The 25,029-nt window shown below is 39.4% G+C and overlaps 1 protein-coding gene across 1 annotated transcript in view; it reads right to left on the bottom strand.

Annotated features, from left to right (window-relative positions):
- LOC126369364 (uncharacterized) overlaps positions 1-25,029 on the bottom strand; it is a 308,405-nt gene that overhangs the window by 206,309 nt on the left and 77,067 nt on the right. The gene's annotated exons all lie outside the window — the stretch shown is intronic.

Below are 25,029 nucleotides of genomic sequence, written 5' to 3'. Positions count from 1 at the left end.
GAGTAGAGTAGATAGACTATAAGGTACGCGTTAGACCAGAATCTCAATGTTGAAGTTTTCAAGAGTAGAGTGAATAGACATTCATGAAAACTCCAACATTTTAATTGAGTAAATAGTAGCCAGAACCGATTGCTTAACGTGCCCTTCGCACGGAATCGTCTTTTTTTCGGACAATCCGGTGATTATAGCCTACAATGTCCTGATCAATGCAGGGATAGTCTCAGTGAGACTGCCTTTGGGTGTTTTTTCATTAGACATGTCCCCACTGGGAATCGAACTCTACACCAGGAACGTTAGGCGTGAGTTGAGTCTATGTATCTGTCTATAGAGGTAGAAAATCCAAAATCTCAAACTGAACAGAGTTGAGTTATCGCACTCAAGCTATTTGTTAATCTTAACAAGAAACTTTGATCATTACTTGCTTGTTATGACAGCTGTTAGTAAATCAAGTTACTTCCACACGTAAAAGCGACTTCATAACATTTAATTGCTGAATTATTTTTAAAGTTCAATCAAATCTTGAACATCATTATGACATTGCAAACGCTATTTGATAATATAATTATTATATGAATGAAACAGACTCGCTTTATGATGATATGAAGTCTATGTGACGGAATTATAGATTTTATAACTCATAAACTGCCTATATACGTCCCACTGCTGGGCACAAGCCTCCCCTCAATCAACCGGGGGGGTATGGAGCATACTCCACCACGCTGCTCCACTGCGGGTTGGTGGAGGTGTTTTTACGGCTAATAGCCGGGACCAACGGCTTAAGGTGCCCTCCGAAGCACGGAATCATCTTACTTTTTCGGACAATCAGGTGATTCAAGCCTGAAAAGTCCTTACCAAACAAAGGACAGTCTGACAAAGTGATTTCGACAATGTCCCCATCGGGAATCGAACCCGGACCTCCAGATCGTAAGCCTAACGCTCTAACCACTAGACCACGGAGGCTGTTATAACTAATAAAAATTATTCTTGATACGCTAATAACAATAATATATGTCTTCGGCGACAAATATCGGCATCCGGCATTGGGTCTTATAAGTAACTGTCCAATGTCAACAAATATCAAATAACAGTCATCATCATCTGCCTAGCATTATCCCGTTTATCACAGGGTCCACTTACCTAACCTGAAGATTTGACGGGTCCGGTTTTTTACAAAAGCGACTGCCTGTCTGACGTTCCAACCCGCGAAGGGAAAACCAGCCCAATACAGGTTAGGTCACGTACCTCCGAAACGCATTTCTCGGGTATGTGGGTTTCCTCACGAAAGTCAAACAACAATGTTGTTTTCTTAAATAAATTGCCTTTTTAACTCCTCAGGACTCTGATACAAACCCCGCCGGCGAGGTCGACATTTTTCCTCTTATACTAGAGGTCGCTTGTCTCAAACATAGCCTTGAGCTGAGATTCACGATCTTCGAGCACATTCGGGCATATTGTCCAATTTTCCTTTATTTATTTATTTACTTATAAAGTACAACCACATCACATATATTAAAACATTTTACATTTATAAGGTTACGGTATTGTGACTAATATATATGACAATTACGGCGTACATAACTTATACAATTAAGGGTACTTAAGTATTTAAAAATAGAGTAAAATTAAAATTACACATCAAACTTAAAAATTAGAAAGATATAAGTATATGTAAAAAAAAGTAAAATATAAGTAAGTTTACCAAGCTTTTACCAAGCTTGGTAAACTTACTTACATTTTACCAAGCTTAGCAGCGCTACTAATTCTGTCCATACAAATGCTTACATAATAATACCACAATCTTCTATCTTGGCAAAAATATTCCTAACAAGATAGGGAACCAGTAAGCAATAAATATCTGCCAATAAGTAAGTTTATTACTATCGATTTTGTACGGTCGGTTCCGTTGTTTATTTGTTCCGTACATCAGTCCTCAGAAATTGGGTCAGAGAATACCATTCTGTACAAACAGCCTGAGTTTAAGTTTATTATGCTTTGAAGGCTGTATGAATATGGAAACTAGGTAGTGATAGTGATACAGTTCGTCGTTTGAAATCAGAATCATCTATTCAACGTAATTATCATGGATTTTGTTGAAGGACAATTTCACATTTTTTGAATATATGTTTTTCGCAAAGTGTAGGCTGAGAAGAAATGAGAAAAAACTGCTACACCAACTCCAACGCACACACACACACACACACACACACACATACACACACACACACCCACAGACACACACACAGACACACACACAGACACACACAGACACACACACACACACACACGCACACGCACACGTACACACAGACACAGATTTTGATGAGGTCAATCTGTCTTACAACCAACACGAAGGGACGACGAGAAGAACAAGATTTGTGATTATGATAAAGGCCTCCGTGAAGGACTGGAAACATAAATGATCACGCGCCCAGCTGTGAAGGACAACATGTCAGTGTTGTGATGGCGAATAAATTGTCTTTTCTATTTTATACACACATAAGACCACGCCAATTTCCCGTATGGGGTAGACAGAGACTAAGGAATTCTACTTACTACAATCCTATCACACCACCTTCGCTTCCTCCAGTCTCATCAAAGACTTCATGCATGCTGTACTCCGCGAGTGACTGGAAACATACGTGATTATCACGTGCGGTGAAGGAAAACATAGAATAGAAATAGTTTATTATAAAAGGACGCCACACACAAAAAAAAAGACAACAACATCATATCAAATTTCCAATAAAACAATTACAAAAAAGCAAGACGGATGTTTGTCGAAATGATCATAATAATATGGTGGTGGTGGACGTCCTGAGATAAAAGGGCCTCACTCCGCACAAGTCGCGGCGTGAACCACGACGCTGATATTGTGTGGACCCTGTTGGGTGACACACGTGTTAATGGTGTACATACATTATAATATAATACCAAATTACTTTAATAGAATTAGAGTGTACATAAACAAATATTATCGCAAACATTAACATGACCGTGTCGAATCAAGTGAATGTCTTGTCTGTTCTATATTTTCACTGCCACACACAGTTGGCTCGAACATTATAGACGGCGATACGTCTTACCACCTATCGCGTTGTTCTAACAGAAAGCTCGGTGAGGTGTGAGTACTTAGCTCATCTGGGATTAGGAAATAGTCGTGAGTTTGTTATTTTATATTTCACTGCCAAAAGTTCATTCCCAGAACATCAATATACCAGCTGCTAAATATAGAAACATTTAACTAACAATACCTGCGGCAATTATTCGAGAATATCACTCAAACTCGACGCTCCTTTCTTTTGTGCTCGAGGGAAATAAAAAATGTTATTTTGCTTTAAGATATTTTAATTTAGCATAATAGGAATTTCTTCTGAGAATTTTTCTTTTACGTTCCAGTTTCGGGAATGTTACGTTTTTAGAAGAAAAAGTAGGTAACTGTTTAAAAAAGGGGAATTTATTGAATGATTTATGGACTAAATAATGGAGCTCTCAGTTTGTTAAATTGGATATCCAAGTCGGTAGGATAAAAGAGGTACAAATAATCAATAGGACAACTTCTTTCGGCTCTCTTATTCAAATGGGAGTGCCTCAAGGTTAAATATTTACCAAATATAGCGCAGAAGCATACATTGTACTGTTCGCGAATAGCACAACTTTTATATTTAAAATGGTCAGAAAGTTAAATGAACTTGAAGAAGCAAACAGCGCCCTGTCGCAGGTTCTAAGTTGGTTTAAAGTAGGTAAATAACCCAGTTCCGAATGCTAAGAAAACGAAGTGTATTGAATTTGTTTTAACAAACGTAAAAGTTAATAATAACATTAAAATTAACGACGAGAAACTAGTTTTTGTTGAATACATTGTTTTCTTAGGAATTACTGTAGAATCAAAACATCAATTCATCTACTCGTAAGTTCAGCAGCATATGCCGTCACAAGGATTCGACAACTCATAAACATGATGTACCCACTGCTAGACTTGTCTACTTCAGCTACTTCCACAGCATAACGTCTTACGGTATTTTCCCGTGGGGTCGAGCTGCTGATGTAGAAACTATTTTCATCATCCAAAAAAGAGCAGTTCGCGCTATTTATAATCTGCGACGGGACTCTCTGAGGGAGCTGTTTAAAAAAATAAATATCCTGACGATCGCAAGTCAATATATTTATGATTGTTATCATAAGTATTTATAATTGTAAGTAAGTATAAGGAAGTAAGCATAAGTATTTGTAAGTATTTATGATTGATGAATGTGGAGGAAGCAAGAGAAGTGTGTCAGGATCGAAGCAAATGGAATTCTATAGTCTCTGCTTACCCCGGTGGGAAATAGGCGTGAGTTTATGTATGTATGTGTTATCATAAGTATGTACGTAAAAATGTATCTTTCCTTCCGAGAAACTGTGAAAGGCATACTTACAAGGAATATAAATAAAATTGCTATTCATAATTCTATATTAAGTAAATTAAATTCGTCTTTTTTGGGGTTATGTATACGTTTATACAATAAAATACCAGATAATATTTTGAATTTGTCAGAAAATAAATTTAAAACTCATGTAAAAATTACTTATAAGATGAATGATTACCTAAATGATAAAAAAGCCTGGTACTAAATGTGTTCCTCTAGTTACTAAATAATTTGTAGTTTATACCTACATTGATTTAATCAGGTTTTTTACAGAAGCAACTGCCTGTTTGACTTTCCAACCCGCGAAGGGAAAACCAGCCCAATACAGGTAAGGTCACATATCTCCGAAACGCATTTCTTGGGTATGTGGGTTTCCTCACGATGTTTTCCTTCACCGCTGAGCACGTGGTAATCATTTATGATCCAAACATGTATTTGAAAATCAAAGGTTTCGACCCGTGCTGGATTCGAACCTGTGATACAGTGAGAGTCAAGCGTTCAACATAACATAAAAATAAGCTTACGATTCTATTGGGGTAGTCAGAGATCCATCTAAACTAGAAGAAATAATCTTTGTCAATGAATTGTATTTTTTTTGTGTGGTTTTTTGGCCTAGTCCGGTTGCATTATAGCAATGGCCTAAAGGTTTATATAACCAGGCCCAGACCAAACAAAAGCTTATATATAGCAACAATATTTTGTAAATAAAAAATAATCGTGGCTGACTTTGCAAATTGACTGCGATTGTTGAAGTTAAGCAACTTTCGCAAAGGCCGGTCATGGGATGGGTGACCACAAAAAAAAAGTTTTCATCTCGAGCTCCTCCGTGCTTGGGAAGGCACGTTAAGCCGTTGGTCCCGGCTGCATTAGCAGTCGTTAATAACCATCAATCCGCCCTGGGCCCGCGTGATTGTTTAAGACCCGATCTCCCTATCCGTCCATAGGGAAGGCCCGTGTCCCAGCAGTGGGGACGTTAATGGGCTGATGATGATGATGACGATAATTTGTGTCTTATTGACAATAGCAAAAGATGCAAAAGATGCAAGTCAGATTCGTCAAAAATTTCAGATACGTCAGTTAGAGACGGCGGTGGCGATATATTTTTCACCGAGCTTTCAAGTCAACAAATACAAACGCAAGTACATCTTCCTTATCTTGCTCCAACTTGCCAACAGCTAGTGACCTCACGCACCCTCCCTAGAGGGCCGTGAGGAGGCACATTTCGGCCCTTTTTGACCCTTAAGCGACCGGGCCTAAATTATCTTAGGGACACCAAAAAGAGGTCGCCAGTCGGTATAGTTAAGGTTAATAGTTTTGTTGCTACTTAGTCTTGTGTTTGGGTATTTTTGACTATGATAGACTATTAGGTTTTTCTAGAATAGTTAAAAGACATGATACCGGATTCTTACCGCGTTATCAGGGATATAGGACTCCCGATATTCCAACACTGTTGCAAGTGCCATGATCACGGGACGACTGATGAAATTGGAGTGGAGTAGGTAGATCCATATTTTTTAAGGGCAAACATATCTGTCTACCATCTTTCTTTGCCGCTTGTTTCTACATTTTGATGTCGGAATGTTCGGAACCATATGAACTCGCACCAAACTCACTACGACAAGGCCTATTGTGGTGACAAAACACGAGGACAAAGTGAGTGTGGTTTGAACCCGGTATTATGTGTTTTAATTATGACAATAAGCGCGGGAATCTCAAACAATGTATAAAGAATAGTTTTCCAACTCTAATAACGACTACTGGACGTCTCCTGCAAAATGGAAAACCAGAACCACACTTGTAGTCTGTCTTCAGTTCTGAGAGTCGCGCCCCATCTGAGTCGAACTTACAATAAATCACGCCAAGGAATATATTCGCATACACGGAGCTATTGTTTCGGGAGCGTTCAATGAAGCTAGTTCACCTGATAGTAAACTAAGCAACCTTCAACCGTTCTACTCGACTAAACTCAATACCTAAACGCGGCACCGTACACCCGCGACCACAGCGTGCGTGCGACCACTAGGCAGGCCGAGTCATCGACCGCTGGACATTGGCCGCTTACTGTACCGTGACGGAGAAAGTAAGATTCGGTTTCAATGCCGCACCGCGAAAGTAAAGTACAATTTGTATCGGGCGCAGAGCTGGATTTACCTCACACCCTTTTTAACTTTAAAAAGCTGGGGGTTAAAATGGTCACATCGAAGCAATTCATCTAAGAAAGCAATATTGCAATTTGACATTTGCGCATATAAAAGTAAGTGCGCAATAACTACTTAGTTTATATAGCAAATGTAAATTGTTACTGGCAATAAATTTATTTTATTCTCATTCAATATAAACAAATGTCAAATAGCAATATTTCTTTTCTATGTGGCCATTTTAACCCCCTTGGTTTGTTTAGGCATGAGGTGTGGGTACTTAGTTCATCGTACCATGGATGTACGATAAGGTGCAAAAGTCCAATCAGTTCCTTACAAAGTAATAAATTAACTGGTTGCACTTAAGACCCTCTGGTTACATATCGTTTCTGTAATAGACCAAAAACACCTACAAAAACATACATCTTCTAATTATGAAAACTAATGGTTCATAATATATGTTGCTTCTGTGCTGTTCTGGGCACTTCTGGGACCAAATAAAAAACATAGAACACGTTCAGCTGCTTGTCTTCCCGGGCATGTCGTAAAATCCGACAGAGGGATTGTGTCCTCTAATATGATGGACTAATGTTATGGGCGATAGGCTGATCCCTTATACCATAAGGTTCATCATATCCAGCTTACGACATCATATCAACAGTGGCTGCAAGTTGTCTTTGATTACTTGTGGCTCTGCCCACCCCATTAGGGATTACGGGCGTGAGTTTATGTATGTATGTAATGGTTCTACTACTGTTTACAAATAATTCGCTGGGCTCAGTGACTGCGCTTTTGCTCTTTGATTGTACTTCTGACTACAAATGGGATAGACCCGAGAGCTTCTTTTAAACAAGTTTTTGTAAAGTTGTTTTCTTTCTATGTTTCTTTTGTCTGTCATACTGTGTACAAATACATACATACATACATAAATCGCGCCTATTTCCCACCGGGGTAAGCAGAGACTATGGCATTCCATTTGCAATATTCATTCAATATGCATTTGTTCTTCTTCTATCGTGACGGTTGTGACTGTTGTGAGGTGGATTACCAACCCCATCAACCCTGGTGTCAGGGTTATTATTGAGCCGCCATAGGCCCCTGACATGACTCATGTAACGACTACGTACTTACATCATTAAGTAATAACCGGGACCAACGGCTTAACGTGCTTTTCGAAGCACGGATCATCTTACTTTTGGACAATCAGGTGATCAGCTATAATGTCCTAACCAAACTAGGGATCACAAAGTGATTTTTAAGATTTGTCCTCACCGGGATTCGAACTCGGGACTCGTGAGCACAAGGCTCAACTACTGGACTACGGAGGCCGTAATTGCATTTGTTGTGTACAAATAAATAAAATAAATATTTTTAATTAATGGTATTGTGCCTAGCAACTCCACGGTTTAATTCAATTTTACACTCCGCTCCCACTGACCACTTACCGAACAAAGCCTACATTTACATAAGCTTTAATTTTAATCTGGGAGTTATGGAGATTTCTTATATTGTGTATGCCTAAGAGCTGCGAGCTATGTGGGTGGTCATACATACCATACATACACAAGTCACACCCGTAATGCTAAATGGGGAGGGCAGAGTGAATGCTTACTAGTTAACTTAACTTAGACAGGCAGATAACAGCCTCCGTGGTCTAGTGGTTAGAGCGTTAGGCTCACGATCTGGAGGTCCGGGTTCGATTCCCGATGGGGACATTGTTCGAAATCACTTTGTGAGACTGTCCTTTGTTTGGTAAGGACTTTTCAGGCTTGAATCACCTGATTGTCCGAAAAAGTAAGATGATTCCGTGCTTCGGAGGGCACGTTAAGCCGTTGGTCCCGGCTATTAGCCGTAAAAAACACCTCCACCAACCCGCAGTGGAGCAGCGTGGTGGAGTATGCTCCATACCTCCTCCGGTTGATTGAGGGGAGGCCTGTGCCTAGCAGTGGGACGTATATAGGCAGTTTATGATAGATAGGCAGAGGTGTATAGTATATATACCCACTCCTCACCAGCTATGTTTAAGTGCCACGTAATAAATATGGGGCGAGCTCATTGCCAGTGAGGCTCTCATACATAGTAGAAGCCGTACACTTGGGGGCCACATAATGGACCCCCGGGAAGTCATGGAGCTTTCTCCCAAAAAGACGTTGGATCTCTTCAAACGGTCTAGAGGTGGATTTTTAAATGTAGGGATTTAGGTCACAATAGATCTGACAAGGTCGCAGTGATCCCGCGGGCTGTATTCAGTTCGGCCTTCACAACTTTCAAATAATAATAATAATTTGGCGCTTCTGCACTGTAAAGTCGCGAAATGTAAATAAATAAAATACGGGTTCAAAATTGCCATTCATCACTAATTTAAGAGCCACGCTCAAATAGACTTCTCTGTGCGCCATCACACTCGCGTCAGACAAAGCACTGCGGGCGGAAGCAAGAGGGAAACCACTTCCCTATTTTTCCCTAAAAACTAGCATGGAGAATGCTACACCGATAAGAGCGTGGCTCTTAAATTAGTGATGATGAATGAGTAGGTATGTCATTAGTATAATATTGAGTCATTATTATAATATAATGAGAATAGCAAGTTATTATAATAGTTTGAACAAGTATAAAGTTGCGTAAAAGGAAAAAAACTGTGTTGATTTCTGTTTTATTGGAAACGTTCTTTAAAATTACACAAAAGCGACTTATTGCTATTTGTTTCTTTACCTACGATGAATATAATTAGTTGAATATAAATAATAATGAAGGAAAAAGTTCAAAAAGAAATCTGATAATTATAACGGGCTTTAATGTATAAGGTAGCAGCAAATTGGCCTTTGTTGCGAACAATTATATAGATTGTAAAACAATAGAGCGATTCGTCTGTCCATAACAGGAAAAACTGGGGGTGTGGCCATGAGAACCGCAGAACGACAAACTTCGGCTAGAGTGGTTTACAAGCTTTTAAGAGAAAAAAAAATGTGATGTTCGCGAAAATCATCTTGTCTCTTCTGTCCTCAATTACCCTCAATATTTGCCTTTTCCCTTACTCTTTCATTCTGTCTAACTTACTGTAAATATTTGACACCATTATATTTCATATCACCGCTTAAAATTATTAGCGGGTTTCTTGCCAGCGTTTCCTATTTGACCAGCCAAGTAGTCAAATAATGTAAAAAAAGCTGGCCAGGGGGGTTAAAATGGCCACATCGAAGCAATTTATCTAAAAAAGCAATATTGCAATGTGACATTTGCGCATGTAAAAGTAAGTGCGCAATGCAAACAATTGTCTAATAGCAATATTGCTTTCTTAGATGAAATTTGCCATTGCATGGCCATTTTAACCCCCCAGGTATCCGCCTTCTTCCGTGCCCCACCCGAGGTAACGAGTAAAATTGTCGGTAACGTACCGTTGTGATGTCGTGCGGTAAGTTACGCATAATAACTAGACATTTTCAATGTTACTAGACGTTAACATATTTCGTCGTAATTAATTAATACTTCCTCCATTTTAATGAAGGAAGAACGAAAGAGAGTACTTTTTTCTAGAATACGTAAGAATGTAACAGCAGCCATCTTACTTCCGGCCAATCAGGTGATCAGCCTGTAATGACCTAACCAAACTAGGGATCACAAAGTAATTTTTGGGATATGTCCCCACCGGGATTCGAAGCCGGGGCCTTCGGATCGTTAGATCAGCGCTCAACCACTGGACCACAGAGGCCGTTATGCAGACGATTGTAACTTATAAAAGTTATTTCAAGGTTTCAAATGCGTTCAGGGCAGAGTACTACTGAATTTAAATACATGTATTTTGACAGTATCTGTTCTCCCTAGCATTATCCCGTTTTTCATAGGGTCAGTTTACCTAATCTGAAGATTTCACAGGTCCAATTTTTAGAGAAGCGACTGCCCGTCTGACCTTCCAACCCGCGAAAGGAAAACCAGCCCAATACAGGTTAGATCACATATACCTCCGAAAATGCATTCCTCGGGAAAGTGGGTTTCCTCACGATGTTTTCCTTCACCGCTGAGCACGTGATAATCATTTATGATCCAAACATGAATTCGAAAATAAATTCGAAAATCATTAGTTTAGGCCTGTGCTGGATTCGAACCTGCGACCTCAAAGTGAGAGGCAAGCGTTCTAGCAACTGGGCTACCACGGCTCCCACAGTTTCTCTCCGTATACGGCCTTAAAATATCCAAACTAAATTTTACTTCCGAAATACATGACGCAAAAAGCCCCACGGAAGTGTAATCCTGCGAACATCGACCGGGATAGAGAAAGAGCCTAAAACTACATAAACAGTTCAATTTAAATCCCACCTAATATATTGCCGAAGTTGGCCTATAGACGTAATGAAGGCATGGCCGACATCTACCCTAGAGAAGGGAAATTGGTGAATAAAGACTTTTTGCTAACTTGACTTGTTGTTTTGCCTCGGACTGCATTCTTTTGTTTCTGTACAACATCATAATCATAATAATATTATTCATCATCATCATTAGCCCATTAACGTCCCCACTGCTGGGGCACGGGCCTTCCCTATGGATGCGAGATCGGGCCTTAAACCATCATGCGGGCCCAGTGCGGATTGATGGTTATTAACGACTGCTAATGCAGCCGGGACCAAGGGCTTAACGTGCCCTCCGAAGCACGGAGGAGCTCGAGATGAAAAATTTTTTTTGTGGTGACCCATCCTATGACCGGCCTTTGCGAAAGTTGCTTAACTTCAACAATCGCAGACCGAGCGCGTTTACCGCTGCGCCACCGAGCTCCTCAATAATATTATTATTATTATGTAAGTTTATATGGATTATTTTTTCTTATGTAAGTGACTATAAAATTTGAATAAGAAATAAAAAATATATAATATATGTTATAATTGGGTACTTTCCTAGGTCAAAGACAAATTATGAAATTCTGATTACTAAATCAAGACAAAAAACGTTTTCTTTTTTCTATTTCACTTATTTATGAATTTTAATGAAGAAAAATGTAATAATAAGTTTAGTTCAGTGCAATAGAGATTTTTTGATTTGATTTGAATAAGTGCCACATTTTATCACGTTTTTCTATGACGTCACAGGTGATGTTTTTACCCACGACGAAACGGAGCAGGTATATGCGTTTAGGGTGAGAGATGTTTGTGTGTGCGTTTGTGCAAAGTAATGTTATCACTTATCTTCTAAACTAATGATCCGATTTTTTTCATACAAATTCCATAGTGAGTTCGTGTTTTGACGTTTATTATTTGTCCAGCCAAGTAGTTAATGCTAAATAATAATAGTAGTTAATAAGTCAAGTCAAAAAAAGACGTTTATTAAAAAGTATCTGATTTGACTAGTTGGTAACTACCCCATTAGCGTAAGACCTGCAGCAGAGCTATACTATAATACATACATCACGCCTCTTCCCCACCGCGGCAAGCAGAGACTATGGATCCTGACACACCCAAGACTTTCGTCGTAGGGCTAGACAGGAGGAATCTACCCTCATTGCCCGAGCACGCCCACACTTACACACACGTACACACACGCACGCACACGCACACACACACAGACACATACACACACACATACACACATTATACAAACATTCTTTAATTGCTTATTTGTAAAACGTAAAGGTAACAAAACTTTCTTACCTATTTACTACTGTTATAGAAGAGCGGAGTCTCCTGGTACAGGCATATTTTGCTTAAAAGGAGGCTCCAGTAATTAGTTTAAGAAAAACATGTAAGAAAAGTAAATAAATACTTTTTTGACTTTTTTTTTAAACTTCTCTTGCTTTCTCCACATTCATCAATCGTTTCATACACGCCCGCCGGTTTAGAGTAGATCTTACTAAACCTTGTCTAAGGATATCTCCAATTTGTATACTATAATAATATACAAAATACATCATAATAGGCATTGTGTGATAGATAATACTCTTTTAATTTAGCTTTGAAATAAGTTTATGTTTGTAAGTTCATTAAACTCAGCTGGGAAACCCCACGACCAATTAACCATTGAAAGTTGAAGTTTCCTACTACAGTTGAACTAGCGATTTTATTACGGCCATAACGCTGAAATGCATAGTTTTAATGAAGGGACGTTAACCTGCCACCGCATACTGCGATGTGAATTCGTAAACAAGGGGTTAATTTCAACTGTTATTAGCGTTTTTTACAGATGACGTGTTGTCTATATTGCTGCTGTAATTTATGCCTACATTAACATCTTTTTTTTAATCATATTACATACATACATACATAAACTCACGCCTATTACCCACCGGGGTAAGCAGAGACTATAGAATTCCATATGCTTCAATCCTGACACACTTCTCTTGCTTCCTCCACATTCATCAATCGCTTCATACACGCACGCCGGTTCAGAGTAGATCGTATTGAACCTTTTCTAAGGACATCTCCAATTTGGTCATCGTAAGTCCTTCTCGGTCTTCCTCTGCCAGCCCTACCATCAACTTTCGCTTTATATACCGCTTTTGCAATCCTATTATCCTTCATCCGCTCTACGTGTCCAAACCAACCTAACATTCCCTTCTCAATCTTAGTCACTATATCGTCTTTTACACCACATCTCTGTCTTATCACACTGTTTAATCATGTTTGTTGTTTTAATCATATTCTCGCTAAATAATATTAAACTATATTTATATTTGCAGCATTTAAACAACGCTTGCATGTGCATGAACGCTTTTATACCGCGCTATATGTTTGATTTCACCGCGCGACATTATTTTAAGTAATAATATATTATTTTTATTAGCTGCTTGTCTTCCCGGGCATGTAAAAACCGACAGAGGGATTGTGTCCTCTAACATGATGGACTAATGTTATGGGCGATAGGCTGATCCCTTATCACCATAAAGTTCATCATATCCAGCTTACGACATCGTATCAACAGTGGCTGCAAGTTGTCTTTGATTACTTGTGGCTCTGCCCACCCCATTAGGGATTACGGGCGTGAGTTTATGTATGTATGTATATTTTATATAATGTTTTGTAATCCCAAGCTTTTACCCCGGTTATTGCATGATCCGCTCACCTAACCTATCTTCTTGTTCTTCTAATCCTTTCATCCCCTCCTTTCTTCCATCTGTTGGGATGTAGGGCTCGAAAAAACAGATTTCTTGCAGAGACCTTTTGCAGCCTCTCCAGCTTGTAGTAGCCAGGTCTCTGGCCGCCCCCTTTTGCGTTTCCCACGCGCGCAAAAGGTCAGAGCTCGTCGGGACGTGTGTTCCACAGATCTTCTAAGGACTTGACCAATCCACCGCCATTTCAAATCCTTGTATTTTAAATACAACCATTGTAATTTTCATTGTACTTAACAATTATTTTTTGGAAATAAACTTATTATTATTATTATTTCCGTGTGCGGATATCAGCCTCCACAGTATTTTTCCCAGTCAATCTCCACAGTTCTGCGTTTGTAATAGTTTTAAGCCAGAAGATCTTTAATATTTGCCGTAAGCATTTATTAACAAATACTTGGAGTTTAACCTGTAATTTTAGATATTTATTTTATGACTTACACTGTCAATAACAGCCGTGGTCTAGTAACAGCCTCCGTAATCTAGTAGTTAGAGCGTTAGGCTCGCGATCTGGAGGTCCAGGTTGGGTTCCCGATGAGGACATTGTCGAAATCACTTTATGAGACTGTAAAGTTATTGTAGGCTTGAACCACCTGATTGTCCGAAATAGTAATTCCGTGCTTTGGAGAACATTGAGCTATTGGACCCGGCTATTAGTCGTAGAAACACCTCCATTAAAACAGTGGAGTATGCTTCATACCCCCTCTGGTTGATTGAAGAGAGGCCTGTGCCCAGCAGTTGAATGTATATTTGCTGTTTATGTTATGTTACATTAACACACACATTAAATTTATTAATACAACGACGCTAAATTAAAGTACCTAGCAAATAAACTTTAATGATAATTTATTTAGTACCATTAATTTATACAATTTGTCACTTAAAATTACGAATAATTAAAACATTTCAAATTATTACACAAACACTAGTCAGTCTAAAATACCGCCCCTCTCGTACCTGGTTCAAAGGTGCCCATTATTTAATTATTAATTAATAACAATCAATAATTATCGTGTCTATACACTAAAATACACTATTATGTTACTTCCGAGACGAAAACACGAGGATGTAAATTAGAAAGTCAATTCCTGGACACTTGGAGTTCCACTTTCCATTATTAAATGCTAACGACTTCACAGGCAGAACCCAATTGCATACTATTACTTTTATTAAGCAATAAAAAGATATTTTAAGTTTGCATACTGAGTTTTGTGTTCGCTTTTTAGCACAGTTTAAAACCTTGCCGCATTAACTTATAGACAAATTGAATTTGACGTCTTATTAAATGACAAATATACTTAAACATAGCTGGCGAAGAGTAAGTGTGTAAACTATAAAGAAAGAAAGAAATAAAAAATATTTATTCGGCATACTTAACATTGATTAACATAACTTACTTAGGTAATTAAATTACTTAATAATTATTATACATAGTGCCGAAACGGCTTCAGCTCAGCAAATTTCACGGCCTAGCAGTAGCTAGACTATGACGCTGATTTTCAGCTGCAGGTTGGGGAATCAAAAAACAGCCTACCCCTCTACGCCTCTGCCTACCCCTTTTGGGATGCAGGCATGTTGCTATGTTGTGTTGTGGGGCGTAGTGTCCCCTTTATACGTACGCTATTGTTTATTTTATGCCCTAGACTAGCAGAGAACAGAGAAAAATGTACAAAATTAAATTGAAAATAATTTTATTTCTTAAACTGTCGCCACGTAATGAAATCAATGGAACGTCAAACGCGCCGGGGGCGGTTGTAGGGTTTCCTCAAATTGGGTTAGCAACTGTGACCTCTCCGGGGACCTGCTGCCGCTGTCTCACTGGCCAAGGATTAGTATAGCTTTTGTTTCTAACTAAATTTCCACCCGCGACTTCGTCACCGTGCCACACCCCGGACACTTCATACAAACTACCTCGTTTTACACAGACACCACACATTGACATTATCAACCAACCCGCAGTGGAGCAGCGTGGTGGAGTATGCTCCATACTCCCTCCGGTTAATTGAGGGGAGGCCTGTGCCCAGCAGTGGGACGTACATAGGCTGTTTATGTGTACAATTTTCATATCGAATAGGTACATAATTTTGAATCTAAGAAATTAATCGACTATTCGCGTTTTCATTACACCACATGGCATCGACACCGCGTAAATTAAAGATATGGCCAAACGTTGATTGAAATATCATTAAACGTTGACGTTTTCAAACATGGTCAACTTAAAGGCTATTTAAATATGACCATTTCATGAAATGGTCGAACACATCATGAAATGATTAATTCTACGATCTGGCCACGACACATACTCGTATTAGTACTCGACTAGAGGAGCTCGGTGGCGCAGCGGTAAACGCGCTCGGTCTGCGATTTCGCAAAGGCCGGTCATAGGATGGGTGACCACAAAAATAAAAGTTTTCATCTCGAGCTCCTCCGTGCTTCGGAAGGCACGTTAAGCCGTTGGTCCCGCCTGCATTAGCAGTCGTTAATAACCACCAATCCGCACTGGGCCCGCGTGGTGGTTTAAGGCCCGATCTCCCTATCCATCTATCCATAGGGAAGGACCGTGCCCCAGTAGTGGGGACGTTAATGGGCTGATGATGATGATTAGTACTCGTGACCGTACCTCAGACTATCCCATATAGTCGTGAGCTTATGTCTATCTAATTTATACCTTTGTATACCATCGTTTATCACGTGGCTCATACAAAGAAGCTTCACTTTGTAGACAATAACTTTCATATGGTGGCCCCTTACAATGTATTATAAGTTATAAACTCTATGGCAGTGCCCAAATTTTAATAACATGCCTTGGAAGGCAAGCGACGCAGATAAAGACTTCAAGACTGTAACATGTACAAAACATGTCAGGTACATTACAGTACATTGTAAATGTAATTAAGTAAATTATTATTACTTACATAATCATCATCATCATTGTTCATTACTAACATATTATTATACATAATCAATATTTATCTGTGCTTCACATTGTTAAAAATTTTCCTCTATTTTTTAATTTTTTTTGTCTTTTTTCTTTTTCTATCACAGTTGTTAAGGTCGATCATGCTGTACGACACTTTACTGGTTTCACAATCTGGTATAATACTTTATACACTATTTGATGTTATCCTCTATTAGGATTGTTAACTGTTGTGCTCGTCTTTTAAATAAATAAATAAATAAACATTTTAAAAAAGAAGTTGGAGAGCCAAGAAGAACTTACATGGAACAGATTAAAGAAAAGGTTAACATCGTGTCTTATAGGGAAGTCAAGGAATTGGCCTTTGATAGACTGGAATGGAAAATGCTACACCGACAAGAGCGTGGCTCTTAAATTGATGATGATGACGACATTTTAAGTAAGTAAGTAAAATGTTTATATTTCACAAGGCTACAAAAAATACCCCAATAAAAACCCCACAAAATCAATTCCTCGGTTTGCAAGTGGGAGAGGTTTAGACTAACAGCCTCCGAGGTCTAGTGGTTAGAGCGTTGGGATCACTCTAGAAGTCGAGGTTCGATCCCCGATGGGGCCTTTGTCGAAATCGCTTTGTGGGACTGTCCTTTGTTTGGTAAGGACTTTTCAGGCTTGAATCACTTGATTGTCCGAAAAAGTAAGTTGATTCCGTGCTTCGGAGGGCACGTTAAGCCGTTGGTCCCGGCTATTAGCCGTAAAAACACCTCCACCAACCCGCAGTGGAGTAGCGTGGTGGAGTATGTTCCATACCCCCTCCTGTTGATTGAGGAGAGGCTGTGTGTGTGCGAGTGGGACGTATATAGGCTGTTTAAGTTACGTTATCTACATTTTGACTAAAACTTGTGTGATAACTAGTTTATACTTGCAACAATGAATTAATACTCAAGTTTCACACGAGATACGAACTTGCAACGCATGGCTGGTAAGTTAACTACTGGAACGAGTAAGTTGTAACTTGCAAGTTATGTGTAAGTAAAGTACATAAGTCCTGTGCGCGTACGACTGAACTTACTGTAAAAATAAAGAGATGAGCGAACAATTCTCTTGTTGCTTATGTTTAGATGCTCTAGCAATTTTTTTTCTTCTATCGTGTGGGTTGTGAGGTGAATTACCAACCTCATCAACCCTGGTGTCAGGGTTATTATTAAGCCGCCAAAGTCTCATGACTCATGAAACTATTACTCACAAGTATTACATTAGTAAGTAGTAACCAGAACCAACGGCTTAACGTGCCTCCCGAAGCACGGATCATCTTGCATTCGGACAATCAGGTGATCAGGCTGTAATGTCCTAACCAACCTAGGGAACACAAAGTGATTTTTGTGATATGTCCCCACCGGAATTGGAACTGGAGACCTTCGGATCGTGAGTCTAACGCTCAACCACTGGACCACAAAGGCCGTTTTTTATTTTTATACTTAATTGGGATCTAGAGAAAGCTGCGACGAGTATTTTTTGGTTGTACTAATTGTGATTTCTTGTAGCTCTGCCCACCCCATTAAGGATTACGGGCGTATGTTTATGTAAGTATGTGTCATCTAAGTTGGTCGGTCAGTCATTGGATGACCGTTTAGTCAGTCAGCAGATATAATATGCAGCTTAACGTAATCTGTTATTTCTTTTTAACAAAAAGCGAAAAGTTGTAAATTACGACGAAGAATTTCAAATGCAAAACTTTGAGAATTTTTAAAATGCTTTCAGGACTTCAAAGAATATTTCGTAAAGAGAACTTTTCACTGAAAGGAAGTTTTGCACAATTCTTTTGCGAAATTAAGTCATCATCATCATCACCGATCCTCTGCTGCCCGCATCCAGCGTTTTCCCGCGACTTTCAGAAGGTCATCAGTCCAACTTATGGGAACCTTACCTCGCTGCGATTTGCGAAATTAAGTAAAAATTATAAGTAAGTTAATAACTCTAATAATGCTACGTCTGGCGTAGCAACAACTAAATAGTATTTTGGTATTATTACACGACACGCATACACCCCGTTGATGTCTAGCGTAGCTGCTCTACGGCGTAGCAATTCTGCTACAACATCTCGCTTCATTTGCATTTATTTCAGAAAGAAAATATTTATTCGGAAAAAATAAGTAACTACATATTGTTAAGTGCTAGTTAGTAATTAATAATAGAATTTTAAATAATGCCGAAACGAATGCAGCTCAGCAAATGCCATAGCTTAGCTGTAGCTAGATTATGGCGCGGATTTTTAGCAGATTTTTTCGTGAAAACAATGAGTATTTCGCTTCTTACTTGCCAGAGACAAGTAATAATAATAATAATAGTCCTACACGAACCGGGGATTGTCTTTGGGTGCACTCCCATAGTGCACACAGGGATAATCGCCGGTTGGTGTCACACTACATTTAGATTAAACTGTCTTAAGGGGCCTCTACGTGTTGGCTTTGGCCCCACGCACGCCTACCAAAAGTCCGGGCCTCCATAGGCCCGAGATATGAAAAAGACATACAATAATAATAATAAAAACACTTTATTGCACACAAATTCACAAAACACAAAACAAACAACAAGTCAACAACAAGACACAACAACAACAAGTCGACAAGTCTGATTTGAATATTTGTTTCTTTTTAAGGTGTGCTCCTAGCCACCCATGTTTATGTCCCAAGTAATGGGGGCGAGCCTATTGTCATTCATCATCATCATCATCATCAGCCGTATGACGCCCACTGCTGGGCATAGGCCTCCCCCAAGGATCTCCACGACGATCGGTCCTGCGCTGCCCGCATCCAGCGGCTTCCCGCGACCTTCCCAACTAGCGGGCCTACCCACTGAGCGTCGTCCGACATAGCTCGAAGAATTGCAAAGCTGAAGTGGCAGTGGGCAGGACACATAGCGAGGAGAACCGATGGCCGATGGGGCGGAAAGGTTCTGGAATGGCGACCACGTGTCGGACGACGCTATTGTCATTAACCGGGCACAAATACTGGAAACCAAGTGATATCAATTATCTATAATCCAAACATGAATTCAAACTTCTAAAGTAAGAGAAGTGTGTCAGAATGGAAGCAAAAGGAATTCCATAGTTTCTGGTACCCTGACTGTAAATAGGCGTATGTTTATGTATGTCTAAATTAAGAGGCAAACTAAAGCGTATTCACCTTAAGAACCCTTACTAACACAAACATCCGCTAAACTTTTATAATGAAAAAGCTATTTACAGAAGCAATTGAAGCAAATCCAACTTTACCTTTTCAATCGAACTTGGAGTGGAGACAAAAGAAGTGTAATTAAGAACTCACTGTATCGAGGGCCTTAATAGGACACACGTTGCTAGCATACGGATCAGGCATACTTGTAAGCCTGTATATGTCTCGTATTTACCTGAAAAAAAGGACATTCGATTACTGCCATGATATAAAAGAAAAATAGAAATAACACAAGTTTATCTTTTCGTAATCTTTAGTGCTTATTCTGGCAAACATTTTTTTTTATTGAATTCATTCTAATGAGAATAATGGACTTCCCAGACTACATTCATCAAACACGCGTGTTTGAAACGATTGATGGACGAAGCGAGTGGAGGAAGCAAGAAAGTCAGGACGGAATTCCATAGTCTATGATTACCCCATTGGGAAATAGTCGTGAGTTTAAGCATGTACGCATGTCCGAAAGAATCAGCATTTTTACGAGTTTATACTCAACCAAAACACATGAAAAGTATATTTAGATATTAAAAGAAAAACTGTTCTAAAATCCAGTAAAATATGAAATAATAAATCGACAAGATTGTTAATAATTTCTCGTTTGACGTAAAAGAAACGGCAACGGAAGTGGGGGCTACATAGAGCACGGAATGTAATCCAGCTCGGTGACTGTTTAGAGGCGCCTTTACGAATCATCGCATCTCTTATGCACTAAAATATATCCTGCGCATTTGACTGTTTCTGCATTATTATTATTATGTATGTCGTTTCCATATCTCGGGCTTATAGAGTCCCGGACTTTTGGAAGGCGTGCGTGGGGCCGAAGCCAACACGTAGAGGCCCCTTAAGACAGTTTAATCTAAATGTGGTGTGACACCAACCGGCGATTATCCCTGTAATGGGAGTGCACCCAAAGACAATCCCCGGTTCGTGTAGGACTATTGCAGATTATGGGAACAAAGGGAACTGGGCTATTGGGTTGGGGGTTAGTGGACCGGGATACTGGAGCTATGGGGGACTATGGCGCCTGCTCGACCAATATTATTATTATTATTATAGGGCCTATATAGAAACAGCATGTCTATGATCCCAAGCTACTCATCGTCACCATAGTTGGGTGGACGTCCAACACCAGCGTTATTTATCTCTCGTGAGTTGTGATGACTGACCTCACGAACCTGGCACCAGTTATTACGGAGCCGCCAAACGCCTATGTCAAGGCTCATCTCACGACTACGTACGTACCTAAATATCGCACTTTATTTATTTATAATATTTTAATTTAATATCGTATGTATTGTCCGGTTAAAGTGTATTATATGGACATGAATTTAATAAATAAATTAAATATCGTCCTGCGGCCCAGACTTCCACCTCAATAGTTTTGTTAAACTCTATTGTTATAGAGATTGGATTTTAACAGGACTTTGAGCCATCAGTCCATAAGTAAAATAATAGCCGGGACCAAATTGATTAACGAAGTAAAAAAATAAAATATTAAAAAAACGAAGTCCCTCTGGGATTGACGCGTCGCCTCTAGAAAATGTCGGGCGTAATTTTGTTCCGTGCTCTGTGGAAAGCTGTAATCTGAGGAAAGAGGCTCTTATCTAGATGTCTGGGGATTACTCACGGTAAACAAAACATCGCATCGGGGGGTTTGAATAAAAAGAAAGTCTGCACAAGTGTGATTTGAGTTTTTTATTCGCTCCCATTCCGGCTTAAACGCAATAAATAGATGCATACATAGTAAATAGATGCATACAGAGTTTAATGTATACATACACGCCTATTTCCTACCGGTGGGGTAAGCAGAGACTATGGAATAGGCTAGTATCCAACTAGTCAAATCAGTTACTTTTTGCCAAACGTCAAAACACGAAATTACTATGGAATTTGTAAGTATGAAAAAGCACACTGTGACGTCATATAAAACCGTGATATTACGTTTTTGTTGATTAAAATTCATGAATAGTTTTTCGGTAGAAAAAGAAAATGATTTTCGTCAGTTTTAGATCTGCCATTATTTAGTAATCAGAATTTCATTATTTATCTTTTAACTAGAATAGTACCCTAGCGGAGATGGCGCGACAGCTGGCCGGAGGAAGCACTGGATAGAGAGTCCTGGAAGAAAAGGAGGGAAACCTTTGCCCAGAGACGGGTCTGTAACTTTAGTTCGAATGTCAGTAGTGTGCTAATGCTTCGATCAACCGTTCGTCGGTAAAAAAGGGGTTCGATACATCGTTCGTTAAAAAGGGTTTCGAAAAATATTTCAGTCGAATAAGCATTCATCGAACTACTGACATTCGAACTAAAGTTATAGACCCGAGTGGGACACTTTAGAGCTAGACACTAGCGTGTTTTGAGCGTCTCCGTCATGCCAGCGTCAGCCTGACGTCTACGCGACGTCGACGCCACGGTGACGCGACGCCAGCGCCGCGCAAGCTCGGCGTTCGGCAGCCGGCCAGCGTTAACGTCACGTCGCCGTGGCGTCGACGTCGCGTCGACGTTACGATGACGCTGGCACGACGACGCTAGTGTGTGGGCTCTTAGACTAGATAAGATTAATGACCACCTAAATAATAAAAATGTCTGGTATTGAATGTGTTCCTGTAGTTATTAAATAACTTATAATGTATACCCTCATTGGTTTTTGAAAGATGTGTTGCTGTTGCAGTTTCTTGTCATTTCTTCTCCTCAGCCATAACACCTTGCGAAATGACGTAAATTCAAAAATGTTATAATGACCTTCATCAAGTTCATCCATGATAATTACGTTGAATAAATGATTCTGATTTCAGAAGATAAGTACCCTATTTGCTAGGAACCTGATATACTACAGGCATATATTAGAAAGAAAGAAAGAAACGTTTATTATAAAGGGACACCACAGTAACAAATATAAAACAAATAACAAATATATAATATAAAACACACAGTAACACATAACTTACAATCAAAACACATAATAAAAACAACATACACGAGAAATGCAAATAATTGAGTGTATGGACAGGTCAACGATGGTGGTGGTGTCCTTTATTTATTAATAAAATGTTATTGACACACTTTAATCGTAGTCGATCCTTCATTCGGTTTCGAAACCCAGCACAAAAGAAACCCAAACTGACAGCTCACACTGTGTTTGACATACCATGTGTCAAGTATCCGGTCATTATGAACCGGAGATAGTGCCACGCAGACAATTCAGTTATCAAAGTTTTGAAACCGCCCAAAGGACTTGGCAAACAAATTCTGACGTCTGCAGCCAAACGTTTGCCTGCCTTTCAAAGCATGAATGTTTTAAAACTGAGAGTACTTATGTAACCGCCACCCATCCGACACATTCAGACTGACAGCGCACTCAACCACATAACATAAGTTCACGACTACCCAATGGGGCCAATATAGAGCAATAAGGCCGTCCAAGTCGTACTGTATTTATGTTAATTAAAACACATAATAACGGGTTCTTACCGCGTTTAAAGCAGAGATATGAGACTCCCGATATTTCGACACTGTTACTAGTGCCATGATCACGGGATGGATGATTATGTGTTATATATAGGTGTTTTAACACTTTCAAGGACAGAACGTCTACGGACGTTCCGATTCCAATTATATTTGTCGTACTACTTTTTATGAATCATCATTGACCCATGGTATCTGTCCGTGAAAGGGTTAATAATGATAATAACCGCGTAAACTTAAAACACTGTATTATGTGTTGCAATAAAGTGTATTTAATCTCTCATCTATTTAATTTCTCAAGATAAACTAAGTACCCACGCCTCATCGAGCTATGAGCGATTTGTGCTGAGTGAGGCCCTTTTATCTCAGGACGTCCACCATCACCTTATGATCATTTCGACAAACATCTGTCTTGCTTTTTTTGTAATTGTTTAGTGGAAATTTGATATAATGTTATTGTCTTTTTTTGTGTGGCGCCCTTTTATAATAAACTATTTCTCTTATATTCTATTTTTTCTATTAGACTAACATGATTGTTGAGCCGTATCGCCGTCTATTGAGCCGTATCGCACTTAACCTTGTCAAACAATAAGAAAAACAAGAAACACTCTCCAACCTTATTAATGGAAAGATGTGTCACGTTTCTTTTTGATTCTTTTTATTAAGTTTCGCGGCATTAAGCAACGTGCCGCGCGGTGAAAACAAACATATGGCTATGTATAAGAGCGAACACACCTTAACCTCATAAACGAGGCCTTAGCGCAACCCTAGACACTCCATACAAAAATCTTATTTTTAACGCGTAAGTGCGAGCGAAGCAGACAGTCTAAGCGCTACAGTCAAACCCAGAGGGGGTGAAGTCGACGCCCGAACTGGTGCGGGACGGAGAGTGACTGTTCTACTCGTTATATGTACTATAGAAAGAAAGAAAGAAAGAAAGAAAAGTTTATTATAAAGGGACACCACAGTTACAAATATAAAACAAATATATAATTTAAAACACGGAGTAACACACAACTTACAATCAAACAAAACACATAATAAAAACAACATACACGAGAAATACAAATAATTGAGTGTATGGACTGGTCAACGATGGTGGTGGTGTCCTTTATAAAAGGGCCTCACTCAGCATAAGCCGCGGCGCGAGCCACGACGCTGGTATTCTGTGGACCCTGCTAAGTGAGGCACGGAAGCCGTGTCTCCCACAAATACAACTTGAATGGATACATAATAATATTTACTTATACTATGAAAACAAAGTAGTTTACTATACATAAACAGCCTCCGTGGTCCAGTAGTTGAGCGTTGGGCTCACGATCCGGAGGTCCCGAGTACAAATTCCGGTGGGGACATATCACAAAAATCACTTTGTGATCCCTAGTTTGGTTAGGACATTACAGGTTGATCACCTGATTGTCTAAAAAGTAAGACGATCCATGCTTCGAAAGGCACGTTAAGCCATTGGTCCCGGTTACTACTTACTGATGTAAGTAAGTAGTCGTTACAAGAGTCATGTCAGGGGCCTTTGGCGGCTCAATAGTAACCCTGACACCAGGGTTGATGAGGTTGGTAATTCACCTTACAACCCACACAATAGAAGAAGAAGACGTAGTAGACGTAGACGTTTTATTCTGTATCTATAAGCATTAGGAAACCTCTTAAGGTCAAGATTTCCAGACATAATAGTAAAACATTGGGGTTTCGATTTTAAAAGGAGATTGGACATCAGAGATCGAAGTTTTAAAATCCTTTTTTCAACGTTTAAATCTGTTTTAAATCG

Source organism: Pectinophora gossypiella, chromosome 9, assembly GCF_024362695.1.
Source record: "Pectinophora gossypiella chromosome 9, ilPecGoss1.1, whole genome shotgun sequence".
Taxonomy (NCBI): Eukaryota; Metazoa; Arthropoda; class Insecta; order Lepidoptera; family Gelechiidae; genus Pectinophora; species Pectinophora gossypiella.
This window is presented reverse-complemented; position numbering and strand designations above follow the sequence as displayed.